Source organism: Lithobates pipiens, unplaced genomic scaffold, assembly GCF_037356315.1.
Source record: "Lithobates pipiens isolate NorthernLeopardFrog02 unplaced genomic scaffold, aLitPip1_a1.2 Scaffold_18, whole genome shotgun sequence".
Taxonomy (NCBI): domain Eukaryota; kingdom Metazoa; phylum Chordata; class Amphibia; order Anura; family Ranidae; genus Lithobates; species Lithobates pipiens.
Genome location: NW_027507758.1, coordinates 572,046,904 through 572,062,787, shown reverse-complemented (window position 1 = coordinate 572,062,787; position 15,884 = coordinate 572,046,904). Strand labels below are relative to the sequence as shown.

The 15,884-nt window shown below is 44.4% G+C and overlaps 3 non-coding genes across 3 annotated transcripts; all 3 read left to right on the top strand.

Annotated features, from left to right (window-relative positions):
• The first annotated feature begins 823 nt into the window (after positions 1 to 823).
• TRNAA-UGC (transfer RNA alanine (anticodon UGC)) lies at positions 824 to 895 on the top strand. The gene has a single exon. It is a non-coding gene; the product is annotated as a tRNA-Ala (tRNA).
• Positions 896 to 2,501: 1,606 nt separating this feature from the next.
• TRNAA-CGC (transfer RNA alanine (anticodon CGC)) lies at positions 2,502 to 2,573 on the top strand. Its single transcript has one exon. It is a non-coding gene; the product is annotated as a tRNA-Ala (tRNA).
• A 5,770-nt stretch (positions 2,574 to 8,343) lies between these two features.
• On the top strand, positions 8,344 to 8,415 carry TRNAA-UGC (transfer RNA alanine (anticodon UGC)). The gene has a single exon. It is a non-coding gene; the product is annotated as a tRNA-Ala (tRNA).
• Positions 8,416 to 15,884: the final 7,469 nt, after the last annotated feature.

The window sequence follows — 15,884 nt, the reverse complement described above, 5'->3', positions numbered from 1 at the left end:
TTCTAGATAAGCAAGCATTCTTAGAGGTGCAAATATTGGTTAAATATCAAATGTTAAACAAAACCAATACCCACTTCTCAACAAAATAAATTGCGGAATACCATACATTAAAGAGGAAGTAAACCCTGATGAGTTTACTTCCTCTTTCATTCCCTGCAAAGGCAAAACATAATGTTGCCTGTCTTTGGGCAAATATCTCCTAAACCGTATAGGTTTAGGAGATATTTCTTGGACCTACAGGTAAGCCTTAATCTAGGCTTACCTGTAGATCAAAGTGGTTTGTAAGGGTTTATAACCACTTTAATTGTAATGTAAAATTCTACTGCACATTCCTTGTAATTCTCCTTTCCACCTATGTAAAAAAAACAGAAAATGACCTCCTGTGAGCAACCTTGCTCTAGGAACCTAATCCTCTCAATATCCAGGCCATCAGATGGAGCTTCTTTGGTGCTGGGTGGAGGAACTGACCTTGGTGAAGAAGATCTTGTGATAATGGGCGAGGTAGTCCCCCAGACTGAGCTGTATCAGAGTTTTAAACCAAGACCACCTGGACTTCCCAAAAGGGAATGATCGCTATCACTGATGCCGAAGATCTCCTGAGCTTCGATAGGAACCTCGCAATCAAAGGCGTTGGTGGAAATATGTACCCCAACTGGAAGTTCCACTGATGGAGAAGGCAGTCCACTCCCTCCGCAGATGGGTATGCCGCTCTCAATAGGCATCTCTGGCACTTGGTGTTTGAGGGTGTTACTGCCAGATCGATCCAGCAATCCAGCAATGGATGGCAATGGATGGCAATGAATGGCAATATACTAGTATGGAAGGGGATGTAGCTCAGTGGTAGAGCGCATGCTTTGCATGTATGAGGCCCCGGGTTCAATCCCCGGCATCTCCAACTTTTAGATAATGATCTTTATTTGACATGCAATGGTAATCTTGTTTATTAAATTCAAAGCACACTATGTAGGATTATAAAAAGTCAATGGATTTAAAATAAATATTAATTGCCTGGCTGAAATAGAGTTTCATGCTATTTCAGTGACCTAGAACAGGAAATGATCAGCAAATGAACGGAATGATCAGCAAATGAAACAAGAGGAAATTCAAGAACAGGAGATATGGGGAAATCTGCCATTGGGGACAACTGTCCAAGATAGGATTTTGACTCATTCTGGTGAGATCATCGCTTATTGGATTTCATGTATAATGTGTGCTGTGGGGATATTGCTGCCTGTGCTCAGGCTGTGCAATGTGCAGGGAATGGAGAAAGAGCTCTGCCCAGTGCCCTGCTAGCAGCGACCCCTGTCCTCCCATCTGCCAGTGGTGACCCCTGCTTTCTTCCTACCAGTGGTGAACCCTGTCCTCCCTCCTGCCAACGGTGACCCCTGTCCTCTTTCCTGCCAGCGATGACCCCTGTCCTCCCTCCTGCCAGCGGTGACCCCTGCCCTCCCTCATGCCAGTGGTGACCCCTGTCCTCCCTCATGCCAGTGGTGACCCCTGTCCCCACTCCTGCCAGTGGTGACCCCTGTCCTCCCTAATGCCTGCACTGACCTCGGTCCTCCCTCATGCCAGTGGTGACCACTGTCCACACTCCTGCCAGCGGTGACCCCTGTCCTCACTCCTGCCAGCGGTGACCCCTGTCCTCACTCCTGCCAGCGGTGACCCCTGTCCTCACTCCTGCCAACGGTGACCCCTGTCCTCACTCTTGCCAGTGGTGACCCCTGTTCTCCCTAATGCCTGCAGTGACCCTGGTCCTCTCTCCTGCCAGAAGTAACCCCAGTCCTCCCTCCTGCCAGTGGAGAAACCTGTCTTCCCTAATGGCAGTGGTGACCCCTGTCCTCCCTAATGCCTGCTAAGGGGTCATTGCTGTCCTCCTCTTGACAGCAGTGACCCCGATGCTCCCTAATGCCAGCGGTGATCCCTGTCCTCCCTAATGATTGCTGTAACCTCGGTCCTCCCTAATGCCCACAGTGACCCTGGACCTCCCTAATGCCCACCGTGACCCTGGACCTCCCTAATGCCCACCGTGACCCTGGCCCTCCCTAATGCCCACCGTGACCCCGGTCCTCTCTATTGCTTACAGTGACCCCTGTCCTCTGATCAACGGCTCTTCCTGTTTACATCGTGAGAGGCCCTTTACCGAGATCGGTGTAGCAGTGTGTCAGACTGACACACCGCACCACCGATCGTTGCGATGCGGGCCCCCATGGCAGCGCGAGAGCGATTGTTCTGGGAAGTATCATATGACGTCCACCCAGAACAAAAGCCGCGCCGCCCAGCCAGCATTTAATGGCCGGCGGGCGAGAAGTGGTTAATAGCAAATATATGTATAGTTTATACTATAAAAAAAAAAATGGTTGCGCGCCACTAAAGTGTTCAGGTTTGACTTGAAGAAAAGGTGGCAACCCTAGTCCCAGTGCAACCAATGAAAACCTTTCAGCTCTCCAATTTCACCCCTCCACTCAAAAAGTACAATGCTGCAGAGCAGCTAACATACAGAAGGGGATGTAGCTCAGTGGTAGAGCGCATGCTTCGCATGTATGAGGCCCCGGGTTCAATCCCCGGCATCTCCAGGTTTTTGCAAACCAACAAATCATTGTTCTAGATAAGCAAGCATTCTTAGAGGTGTAAATATCAAATGGTAAATAAAACGAATACCCACTTCTCAACAAAATAAATTGCGGGATACCATACATTAATTGTAATGTAAAATTCTACTGCACATTCCTTGTAATTCTCCTTTCCACCTATGTAAAAAAAAACAGAAAATGACCTCCTGTGAGCAACCTTGCTCTAGGAACCTAATCCTCTCAATATCCAGGCCATCAGATGGAGCTTCTCCGGTGCTGGGTGGAGGAACTGACCCTGGTGAAGAAGATCTTGTGATAATGGACAAGGTAGTCCCCCAGACTGAGCTGTATCAGAGTCTTAAACCAAGGCCTCCTGGACTTCCCAAAAGGGAATGATCGCTATCACTGATGCCGAAGATCTCCTGAGCTTCGATAGGAACCTCGCAATCAAAGGCGTTGGTGGAAATATGTACCCCAACTGGAAGTTCCACTGATGGAGAAGGCAGTCCACTCCCTCCGCAGATGGGTATGCCGCTCTCGATAGGCATCTCTGGCACTTGGTGTTTGAGGGTGTTGCTGCCAGATCGATTTCTGCCATTCCCCAAGTTTGGGTCAGGAGATTGAAGACTTGAAGGTTCAGGGACCATTCGTTGTTTGATAAGAACTTCCTGCTCAAACAGTCGGCTAGCAGGTTCTGAGCTGCCGGGACATATACTTCTCGCAAATCTAATAGAAATATCTGAGCCCATTCTAGGATGGGATGGACTTCCTCCAACAATGTACTGCTTCTGGTACCTCCTTGTCTCTGTATATATTGCTGCCACCTTGTTGTCCATCCAGGCTAGAACACTTTTCCCCATCAAGGATGGGCCAAAGGCTAGGAGAGCCTGGAAGGCTGCTCTGAGCTCTAGGACATTCGACACCACATCCCTCGCTTGGAATTGCCACTGTCCTTGAGCAGCCTGGTTCTGATAATGGGCTCCCCAATCTGACTGTCTGGCATCCGAGGTGATCACCTTGGGTTCTGGGTGGACTATCGGTCTGTGTCTCCTTAGAATCCTTGTCTGTATGCATCCACCACCAAATTGACTGCTTCACGATTCGATGAATGGTGATCGACTGGAGCATTGATGTTCCCCTCCACTGGGTAAGGAATGAGTACTGCAATGTCCTCATGAGCCATTGTGCCCACTGGATCATCGGTAAAGTGGCCAACATTGACCCTAGAATGCTCAGACAGATTCTTGCTGGAAGATATTTTGCCGTCAGCCTTTTTCCTGAGGTAGACTGACTCTGTTTGATAACGTGTCGGGTGCTGCCCCTAAGAAAGTCATATTTTGAGTGGGCTGAAGACTGCTCTCCTTCCAATTGATCAACCACCCAAAACTTTGAAGCGTGTCGATCAGTATAATCCATGTTTCCTGACTGTCCGCTAAGAGCAGGATGTCCCAGGCCTTTCTCTCTTAGGAACGCGATCACAGGAAGAAGAGTCTTAGTAAATGTCCTGGGAGCGGAGGAGATACCGAACGGAAGACACTGAAACTGGAAATGTTGATGGTTGACCTTGAAAAGCGGGGTGTATGGGCACGTGTAGATAAGCATTCAATAAATCTATGGAAAGCATCCAATCTCCTAAGTTTACATGTCGGATGAGGAAAAAAAAGAGAATGAAGTGGGGTGCCTCTCCATCAAATTTATAGCTAACCAATCCTGTCAGGTTGTGGGGGCCAAGTCACAACCCAGTGTGTGTGCTGCCATGATGCGTCAGAAAAGGAAAATTCTATCATACTTACATTGTGATTTTCCCATTCTGGCTCCAATCCATGGCAGAGTACATCTGAGAGTAGCCCCTTCGACTACCAACCCATAGGGCCAGTGGATAGACATGAGACTTTTAAGTCCACAAGGAAGCCTGGAAATCATTTGGACATGGGTGGGCAAAGTATGCTGCCATAGATTGGCCCCAGCAAAGGAAGAATACGAGGTCAGTATGATAGAATTTTCTGGTGTCAACATGGCAGTGTACATGAAGTAACTGTAGAATTATTTGATAAATTTGGCTTTATAACAGACGTCTGTATTCTATTCATTTCGAATATCTCCATATTATATTTTCATACCTCCCAACATTTTGAGATGGGAACGAGGGAGGCCTGCTAACAAACGTATATAGGCATGGGACACGCCCCTTGCCACACCCCTTTAAAGGAGAATTAACAAAAAAAAAGGTTAATTAAATCCACAAGGGCTTTTTTTTTTACCACTACTATTCCTTTATATTGGCTTTTAAAATGTACAAATGCAGCAATTTAGAAATCAGATGAAAGGTTTAGCACTGGGAAACACTTTTTGAAAGCTAAATAGTACATTTTATATACAACTATATAGATCAGACCAAAATGAGGGACAAATGAGGAGGAATGAGTGACAGAGGGACATTGCTCCAAATCAGGGACAGTTCCTCGAAATCAGGGACAGTTGGGAGCTATCGTATTTATCGGCGTATAACACACGCCTGTGTATAACACGCACCCCAAGTTTAGGAGGGAATTTTAAGGAAAAAACTTTTAGGAGGGAAGTTTAAGGAAAAAAAACTTACATTTAAATGCCCATCAATGCAGCCTTATCAGTGTCCATCTAAAGCCTTGTCAGTATCATTTTCAACCTTGTCATGCAGCCTGTCCATCATTGCAGCCTTGTCAGTGTCATATGCAGCTTTGTCATGTAGCCTGTCTATCATTGCAGCCTTGTAATGCAGCCTTGTCCATTGTTGTACCCTTCTCAGTGTTGCCTTCAGGTTTTATTTTTAAAAATGGCGCCGCCGAGATGTCCTGTGTATCTTGGAGGCACTCGCTAGTTCTCGCCCGCCTTCGGCCCTTCTCGGCGGCTTTCACCTGCCTTCGGCCCTTCTCGGCGGCTTTCGACCGCCTTTGGCCCTTCTCGTCAGCTTTCGTTCGCTCTCGCCCATTTTTGGCGGTTTTCGGCCGCTGAGGTGGCCGAAAGCCGCAGAGAAGGACCAAAGGCGGCTGAAAGCCGCCCAGAGGCTCAAAAATCGTGGAGGATCGGCGTATAACATGCACCCGCGATTTTGCCCTGATTTTAAGGGGAAAAAGGTGCGTATTATACGCCGATAAATACGATATGTATTTTAGGCTGTGACTATGAAATGTTCAGCAAAGTCAGGTTTAGAAATAGTGTGAATGTCAGCTTTGGCCAGTTGTTTTCGTGTCCAGTGTGTATTGCTTAAAGAGATACAAAGATTAGTGCAGCGCTAAAAACTGTAACTAGATATGTGTAAACATCTAGAACTCACCTACATGTGGTGATATGTGGAAATAAATAAATTAAAAAGTGAGCCCGCTATGTCACATGAATTGTACTGGAACACAACGCAAGGACTAGTGGAACATATCACTGATGACAAGTGAAAAGAAAATGGTGAACGCACTATAACATGTGAACACACATATTATGAACGCATTGTAACATGTGAACAATGTGTGCAAATCTAAAAAACAAAAACAAATAATAATCACAGGTTTAAATGAGTGAATACTATTGTTAAAAAATATATGACAAATAATAAACATGAGTGCCCCAGTTGAAGACCCATAGAGTCGAAACGCGTTGGATCAGCATTCTTTGGCTTTGCACATTGCTTTTATCCTTATAAAGTGATCACTTTTTTTTCCTGCATTGAATTGTAAATTTTTTTTATATATTAAACCGTTTTTGGTTGACCTGCACCATATGGAGCCTATTTTTCTATTTTAGTCCACGTCCGGATCACTGTGAATTCCCCTGTTCCCCCTACGTTACCTCCCTCTGGATCCATCTGGGAGTTGGTCTCATTGCCACTCTGAAGCATGGTCTGGAGATGCACAGTTGGATTCATGGGACCACCACATCTAGTGTGAACATCAGGCTGACGGTTCTGATGTACGATACAGAAATGCATAGTTTGTCGTCGAAGGATAACTACATCTAGTGTCGACACCAGGAACCAAGGTGTTGTGAGCTCGTTTGACCCACTGCCCTATGGTATGTATGTCCATCACATCCGGTAAGGGTACCCAACCTTTCATTTGAACACCTTTTATGTGTATTTTGGCATTCGATCGAATTCATCTGGATTTATGTCAATGTTTCATCTGGAAGTTACTTCTCTTCATTGCACTTGTTTTTGTTCAGACACTCATGTTTATTATTTGTCATATAGTTTTTTAACAATAGTATTCACCCATTTAAACCTGTGATTATTATTTGTTTTTATTTTGAACACCATGTTTACATGTTACAGTGCGTTCATATGTGCGTTTACATGTTATAGTGCGTTCACCATTTTCTTTTCACTTGTCATCAGTGATATGTTCCACTAGTCCTTGCTTTGTGTTCCAGTACAATTCATGTGACATAGTGGGCTCACTTTTTTATTTATTTTTTAACACATATTTATATATTTTACACTTTTTTACACATATCTAGTTAGGGCCGGTTCACACAGGGGGCGATGCGAGGCGACACCGACTTGCCTCGCCGCGACCTGCCGCGACCTCAGCGGCGATTTGCAAATGACTTCTGTATAGAAGTCAAGGCAAGTCGCCCCGAGGTCGCCCAAAAGTAGTACAGGAACATTTTTTCTGAGTCGGAGCGACTCGAGTCGCTCCTCTCAGAATGGTTCCATTGTACAGAATGGGGGCGACTTGTCAGATCGCGGCGAGGCAAGTCGTGTCGCCTCGCATCGCCCCCAGTGTGAACCGGCCCTTACAGTATTTAGCGCTGCACTAATCTTTGTATCCATTTCTGTAGACTTTGTTTGAGTGCTAGCAGCTATTCGTTTCAGTTCATCACAGTTTGGTTCAGCGCAGTTTTCTTCTTCCCCTTGCACATATTTCTTAAAGAGGAACTGCAGTCTGCTCACATAATTTGTAATAAAAACATCTTTGCCATTCTGAAGCTTCCCTCCAACCATTTTGCATATTATTTTATACATACTGTTGTAGCCCCCTGTTCCTAAAAATGGGGCTATAATGCAAATTTAGTTTTTGGCTGAGCTGTAACCAGCTCAGACTGATTGTACATAGTTTATTTGGTTCTGTTCTAATTTGACTGTGTTGTGCATTTCCCACTGTTGCCAGTAGGTGTCACTGGTACCACAGAATAGTGTGAGAATAGCAACTAAATTAAGCTGTAATGAATATTCCTTTTCCAGAAACAGCCCATCCTTAGTCTCAAGAAATGAGTCAGTACATCAGGTGTCATCAGGCGTGATCGATTTTCAATGATTGATCACACCTGGGCATGTATTTTTTGTATATATATATATATATATATATATATATATATATATATTATTCTATTGTGGCACAGTGCTTAAACAAATGCTGGCCATACGCTATACGAAAAATCGGCCATACCCATTTTTGAAAAAAACGAACATTCGACCGTGAGCGCAAATGATAGTGCCATCACTGACTGATAAATCGTTCAGTGGACAAAAATTAATGCATTTTTTGTTCATTTTTTTACATATACCTAGTGCAGACAGTTTGGACGGGAAATCTATTAACCTTTCAATTTATCATTCGTTCAGCAGAAAATTTCCAAACTTGTCCTTCATTTTTTTCGGCTCAAAAACGTCCCAACGATTATTGATTTTGTGCCCATTAACTGGCTGAAAAACTAACAACCTATGGAAATGATTGAATTTTGGCAGATTTTTTGTATAGTGTATGGCCAACATAAGAGTTCACAATCACTATGAACACAGCAAGGGGATGTAGCTCAGTGGTAGAGCGCATGCTTTGCATGTATGAGGCCCCGGGTTCAATCCCCGGCATCTCCAATTCTTCTACTCACCTCTAAAAAAAAATTGATTCCTACCAGCTGGTGGTCTGGTTGGTTGATTTAAGTCCGCTCTATAACAGGCTTACTGCTATAGAATGGCACCTATATCATGTATATATATAGGTGATCCAACAATTCCGGGTGGGCGGCACCGCCTTGCTTTAACTGTGATTGCACACAGCAGAAGCCAATTGGCGGGTGCAGGGTGCTTGATGTCTTCCAGCACCCGTCACCACCGAACTGACATCTGCCTACGTAGACAATGCAGAGCTCCATTCTGATGGGGGGGGGAGGGATGGATTTTGTGTCCCTGCAGGGAATAAATTCCATCTCTTCCCCTTGTAAAAGCACCTCCCACAGTCCACATAAACACCAGCTTTGATCGCTCCTGATGTTACCCCCTTCCTAGCCAGTGTCATTAGTACAGTGACAGTGTATATTTTTTTTTAGCACTAATCACTCTATTAGTGTCACTGGTTCCCAAAAAGTGTCAAAAGTGACAGAATGTCCGCCGCAATGTCGCAGCCCCGCTATAAGTTGCTGATCCCTGCCATTACTGTAGTAAAAGAAATAAATCTATCCCAAAGTTTTGCGCAAACCAATCAATATACGCTTATTGGAATCTTTTTTTTACCAAAAATATGTAGCAGAATACATATTGGCCTTCATTTATGAAAGATTTTTAATTTTTTTGTTATTGGATATGTTTTATAGCAGAAACAAAAACAAACAAACAAAAAAAAAAAAAATATATATATATATATATTTTATTGTCAGTCTTTTTTTATTCATAGCGCAAAAAATTTAAACCACAGAGCTGATCAAATACCACCAAAAGAAAGCTCTATTTGTGTGGAAAAAAAAGACATACATTTTATTTGTGTACAGTGTCGCACGACTGCGCAATTATCAGTTAAAGTAGCTCAGTGCCATATCATAAAACATGGCCCGGTCATGAAGTGTTTCGTTCAATGTTTTTTTAATCTGAATTATATGTGATGGATCAGAACACAATAGTCTAAGTTGGTGAAGTAAAATTGGAAAAATATATACATAAAACTATTTTTCAGAAAATGGCACTTTTTGAGTTTGCGAAAAGGCATGTGGGAGACTCCCAAAATGTATGGAGGAAGGTGCTCTGGTCTGATGAGACTAAAATTGAACTTTTTGGCCATCAAAGAAAACACCATGTCTGGCGCAAACCCAACACATCACACAAAGAACACCATCCAGCATTCGGGACTGGGAAACTGGTCAGAGTTGAGGGAAAGATGGAGGGTGCTAAATACAGGGATATTCTTGAGCAAAACCTGTACCCCTCTGTGTGTGATTTGAGGCTAGGATGGAGGTTCACCTTCCAGCAGGACAATCACCCCAAACACACTGCTAAAGCAACACTTGAGTGGTTTAAGGGGAAACATATAAATGTGTTGGAATGGCCTAGTCAAAGCCCAGACCTCAATCCAATAGAAAATCTGTGGTCAGACTTAAAGATTGCTGTTCAGAAGTGCAAACCATCCAACTTGAAGGAGCCGGAGCAGTTTTGCAAGGAGAAATGGGCATAAATCCCAGTGGTAAGATGTGGCAAGCTCATCGAGACTTATCCAAATCGACTTGGAGCTGTGATAGCCACAAAAGGTGGCTCTACAAAGTATTGACTTTAGGGGGGTGAATAGTTATGCACATTGACTTTTTCTGTTATTTTGCCCTATTTGTTGTTTGCTTCACAATAAAAAGATAAAATAAATTAAAGTTGTGGGCATGTTCTGTAAATTGATGCAAATCCTCAAACAATCCATGTTAATTCCAGGTTATGAGGCAACAAAACACGAAAAATGCCAAGGGGGGGTGAATACTTTTGCAAGGCAGTGTACATGGAGATCCAAGCAGGTCCCTGCAGCCGCCACTCTGTCATCGATTTGAACAGGCTGCCTGCACCAGTGAACACATTCCTTTTCATGGGTGTATGGATTGGTGCACCCGTGTGAATGAATCAAAGGTACTAGAATTAAATAACACATACGAGTATTTATTACATCTCAGAGATCACAGCACTCCTCCTGATAATGAATTCATCTGCGTTCCTCTCCATAAGGATGGAGCCATCTTTGTTCAGGCAATCTCTTTCACATAGGTGGCCCCGGGGAGGGCAGTAAAAAAAGAAAAAAGGCCGTTGAGCTGTTTGGAACAGACTTCTAGCAGAGGTTGTAAGTCAGTCAACAGTAGTGTCATCAGTTCGGTCATGTTTTTTGCTAATAACATGACTCGGGTCACATAACTTTGCACATCTTCAATTCAGTTCAGTTGAAACCCTTCCATATAAGCAGTGGAGTGACTGGCCTCAGGTGATACACAAAAATGAAACAAATCGTCCTACATAAGTTGTACTTGTTTGTCTGCAGTCTTCTCTTCTCTACACCCCTTTAAAGTCCACAATTTATAAAGCTTGTCTGAACTGTCAGAAAACAGGGGGCGGAGAGAGCTGAAGTTACACTCTGCAGAGCTCAGTGAGGAGAGTCCTGAGAGCGGATGGGAGGGAAGGAACACACCCCCCTTCACACAGCACACAGGAACAGAGCTGAGGCTGTCAATCACAGGCTGTGTGTCCGAGATCCCTCCCCTGTGACCTTTTTTCTCTTGGTGTCAGAAAAACTTGTCAGCAGTGATTCATGCTGATAACAGAGGAAAGAAGCAGCAGACACTTAGTGCTCTGGATTGAGACAAGTACACACTATAGAGGGATATGCTTTGTTCGTATTTCATGTTTGAGGTTTACAACTACTTAAAAAAAAAAAATTTTTTCATTGTTAAAGCGTAACTCCACTTTTGTCGAGAAAAAAAACATTCCCCTCTGGGCGATCTATGTGCATTGCAAGGATTATAACAAACGTTGTTGCAGATTCCTACCTTTTATTATTTTGAAGAAATCCATGTGTGTTTGTCTGTGCCTCTGTTCTGAGTGAGTCAAATGGGAGTGGTTTCATAATTAACTGTCAGGTGTGCAGCTGCAGGGCACTAATGAGGAAATCTGCTGGACCTGCATCCCTTTAGATGTGCTCCTATTGAAAGTATCTCTCCAAAAATGACATTTTTGTTGCAGGGGATGCCTGAAATCTGATTTGTATCTTAGGCAGACTTCTGGGAAAATTGGTGAGCCAATCACACAAGCAGGAAATGATGTTTCTGGGGAGTGGTCAGTAAACACTCTGTGTACAGAACAACTCCAGGTAGCCATATTGCAGTGCATCATTCTCGGAAAATTACAGCGGCTGCAGATTGAAAAGGAAAGGCCATTTTTAATAACATTCAATCCCAATATGATTAGTGTTGCAATTATATGTGCTATATTACTTTTTCTTTATTTGCAGTTTTTTTTCCTCACGAAAGTGGAGTGACCCTTTAACCACTTACGGACCGCCCACAGTCATCATAGGTCGGCGCTTTGAAGAGGAATATCGTTGTTATGGCAGCATATAGCTACCATAACCTCTTCTTCAGCGGGCAATCCTCTTTCAGATAAAAGTGGTCTCTGCGGCGGATTACTTTTATGGGAGCGGGAGAGGGCCCCCCTCTCGCCTCGCTCCGGTGGTCTCGGCTGCTTACCGGAGCCGCCGGTAGCGGTGGAGGCTATCGGGTCCTCTCTCCTGCTTGGCTGGCTGCCGAGTGAGGGGAAGATGGCCCCCCTTGGCTCCATAGCATTCAGCCGGTTCACATATCTCCGATGTAGCTCCAGTGCGAATTTGCACAGGAGCCCTTTGCGTCTTTTGGTCCGTTTTTGGTCTGGATTCAGCCCAAAATCTGGGCTGAAATCAGACCTGAAACGGTGAACCAGGACGTACAGGACCCCTGCTGTGAGCCGCATCGGCATTAGGTGTGAACCAAGCCTAATTTCCTGATGACCTATCTCACTTTTGAAGGCCATGGAGCACCAGGACAATGGAAACAAAATTACCCCATTTTGGAAAGCAAACACCCCAATGTATATTGTATGAGGCATTATGAGTCTTTTGAACATGTCATTTTTTTCCACAAGTTTTGGGAAAACACATTTTTCTACGCATTTTTACGGCACTGACAGGCACTGATGAGGATCCACTGACAGGGTGTCACTGATGAGCACTCACTGATGGGCACTGTAGGGCACTGATGTGGCACTTTAGGGCACTGGTGTGCACTGATGGGGAACTGTAGAGCACTGATGGGCTACAAATGTGCACTGATGTGTCACTGATAGGGCACTATAGAGCACTGCTGGGCACTGATGTGGCACTGTAGAGCACTGCTGGGCATTGATGGGACACAGATGTGGCACTGATGGGGTACTGTAGAGCACTGAGGGGCATAGATGTTTCACTGTAGAGGACTAAAGGGGCACAGATGTAGCACTGTAGAGCACTGATGGGGCACAGATGTGCCACTTTAGAGCACTGTTGGGCACAGATGTGGCTCTGTGCGCAGAAGCAAACACATATGTAAACGCTGTTGGCACTAAACATGGGCGCCGTCAGAAAAATTTGTTTTGTTTCGATCCGTTTCTTATTAAAAAAAAAATTTTTATTTCATAATGCGTGTACGAAATTCAATTTGGATTCGTATGAAATACGAATTTCCATTAGATTCATAAACTTTTCGTAAAAAAATAGTAAAGTTTGTTAAGTTTGTTATGATGAATTTATCATTATGAGGGGCTCCCACCATCCCTGTGCTGTGCTGACTTCCTGGGTTTTTAACCTTTTGTTTCATTAACTTTTCGTAAAAATAATGAATGTTCGTTATGATGAATTTATCATTATGAGGGGTTCCCATCATCCCTGTGCTGAGTTACCAGGTCTGAGTGTACACCTGCTGTGTCCATTATGAGGGGTTCCCACCATCCCTGTGCTGTGCTGTGCTGACTTCCTCTGATTGGTGAACAAAACACCAGTCACATTTCCGTTGTAATGGAATTTGGATCCGAAATTCATTTCAAATTTCGTATTTCGCATGAAATTTGTAAGCATTCCCATAGGGTTCATACCATCCCTGTGCTGAGTTCCCAGGTCTGTACACCTGCTGTGCCCATTATGAGGGGTTCCCACCATCCCTGTGCTGATTTCCTGGGGTTTAAACATTTAGTTTGTTAACTTTTAGTAACAATTACAAATTTTCGTTATGATGAATTTATCATTATGAGGGGTTCCCACCATCCCTATGCTGACTTCCTGGGTTTTAACTTTTAGGTTTGTTAACTTTTCGTAACAATTACGAATTTTCTTCATGAATTTGGATCTGAAATTCGTAAATGAAATTTCGTATTTCGTACCGAATTCGTATGCATAAAAATTCGTATTTCAGATTCGAACGAATGTACCAATTTCCGGAAACTCATACGAATTTTCATTTCGTACGAAACTAATCGCACATGTCTAGTTTACACCACATGTGTGGTATCCCTGCAAACGTTAGTGCAAGAGCAATTCATCTAGTGCCAGACCTCCTAAAACAGGTAACCTGTAATGGCATTTGAAGTATCTCCTATAGATATTTTTAAGCACTGTAGTTTGTCGCCATTCCACGTGTGTAAGCAATTTTAAAGCGTGACGCGTTAGGTATCTATTTACTCTGCGTAACATTAATGTTCACATTTTTACAAAAATATTGGGGTAAATATTGTGATTTTAAAAAATGTGTTAAAGTGTATTATTTCCCAAAAAATTGCATTTGCAAAACTGCTGTGCAAATACTGCATGACATAAAAAATTGCAACAATCGCCATTTTATTTCCTAGGGTCTCGGCTTAAAAAAAAAAGTATAATGTTTGTGGGTTCTAAGTAATTTTCTAGCAAAAAAAATACTGATTTAAACTTATAAACAAAGTGGCAGAAAAAGCTTGGTCAGCAAGTGGACAAAAGCGCTACACGTGCAAAACCACATAAGCATAGTTGCCAACATTGTAAAAAAAAAAAATTCGGGGCACTTTTTTGCCAGTAGGCAGAGTTGTGTTATAATTAGGGGGTGGGGCATGTGGTTATAGGTGTGGCATAGGAAAAGGTGAAAATGCGGCGCACGCAGCGCAGCAGGATATTGTCGTGGTTTACGTAAAATAGTGGGCGTGGCTTACATGGGACGTGGCTCAAAGGGGTGTGGTTAGTGTCTGAGATGAATGCGGGATGAAGAGGGAAAGGAAAGGGGGGGAGGGTTGCGGGATGGAGGGACAGCAGCCCCCCGATTCTACACCACAATAGCAATATATGTTTTCCAGAGTTTGACAATCAGCAGATAAAGATACTCCAAATACCTGGTGTTAGCGCTTCAATCATCCCGGCGCCATTATTGTTATGGTGTCAGGATGATTGAAGCGCATTATTTCTATTATTACATTGTAATAGGAAATGAAATCATTCAACTCACCATAATGCAGAATCAGCTGGAGCCATGAGCGCGTCACTAGCCACGTTGTCTGCCACCAGATGCCATCAGGTGCCCCTAGCAGAGTCCCTCCTTACATCAGGTGCCCCATCAGAGGTACCTTCCTCACATCTGTGTCCATCAGCGGAGCCCCTCCTTACATCTGGTGTCCCTATCAATCCTCCTAACATCTGGTGCCCCTCTGACATCCAGACTCTGACTGCGCCCTCTGACATCCAGACTCTGACTGGCGCCCCCGACATCCACAGACTGGCCCCCGACATCCACAGACTGGCCCCCGACATACGGAGACTGGCTCCGACATACAGAGACTGGCCCCCGACATACACAGACTGGCCCCCGACATCCAGAATGGTCCCCGACATACTGGCCCCGACATCCCATCGTTGGCGCGCGGAGACTTTGAACTGCGGCGCCGCCCACTGCACTTCACACACACACTGGCAGCGGGGGTGGGCGGTGCCACAGCATCTATATTGAAAACCAGCTGGTCTTCTTTAAAATGGCGGCCAGCGGAGACATTGTCTCCGCCGGCCACGGACCTCTATCGACCGGCGGCGAAAAAAGGGGGAATTTGAATTTCCCGGGACAAACCGAATTTCCCGGGACAAATATCCTAATCCCGGGAATGTTCTGGGAAATTCGGGACCGTTGGCAACTATGCATAAGAGAAGTTCACCATTAGGGTGTACTTATGCTGGCCATACACTATACAAAAAAATCGGCCGAACCCATTTTCGAAAAACGAACATTCGGCCGTGAGAGCAAACAGTAGTGCCATCATGTAATAACCGATAAATCTTTCAGTGGACATAAAAACGAATCCGTTTTTTTTTTTTTTTTTACATATACCTAGTGCAGACAGTTCGGATGGGAAGCACAATAATAAAGCGGGGTTCCACCCTAAAGTGGAACTTCCGCTGATCGGAACCCTCCCCCCCTCCGGTGTCACAATTGGCACCTTTCAGGGGGGAGGGGGGTGCAGATACCTGTCAAAGACAGGTATTTTCACCCACTTCCCACGGGAGTCTATGCCTCTTCCTGTCCCTGCACGCTGTC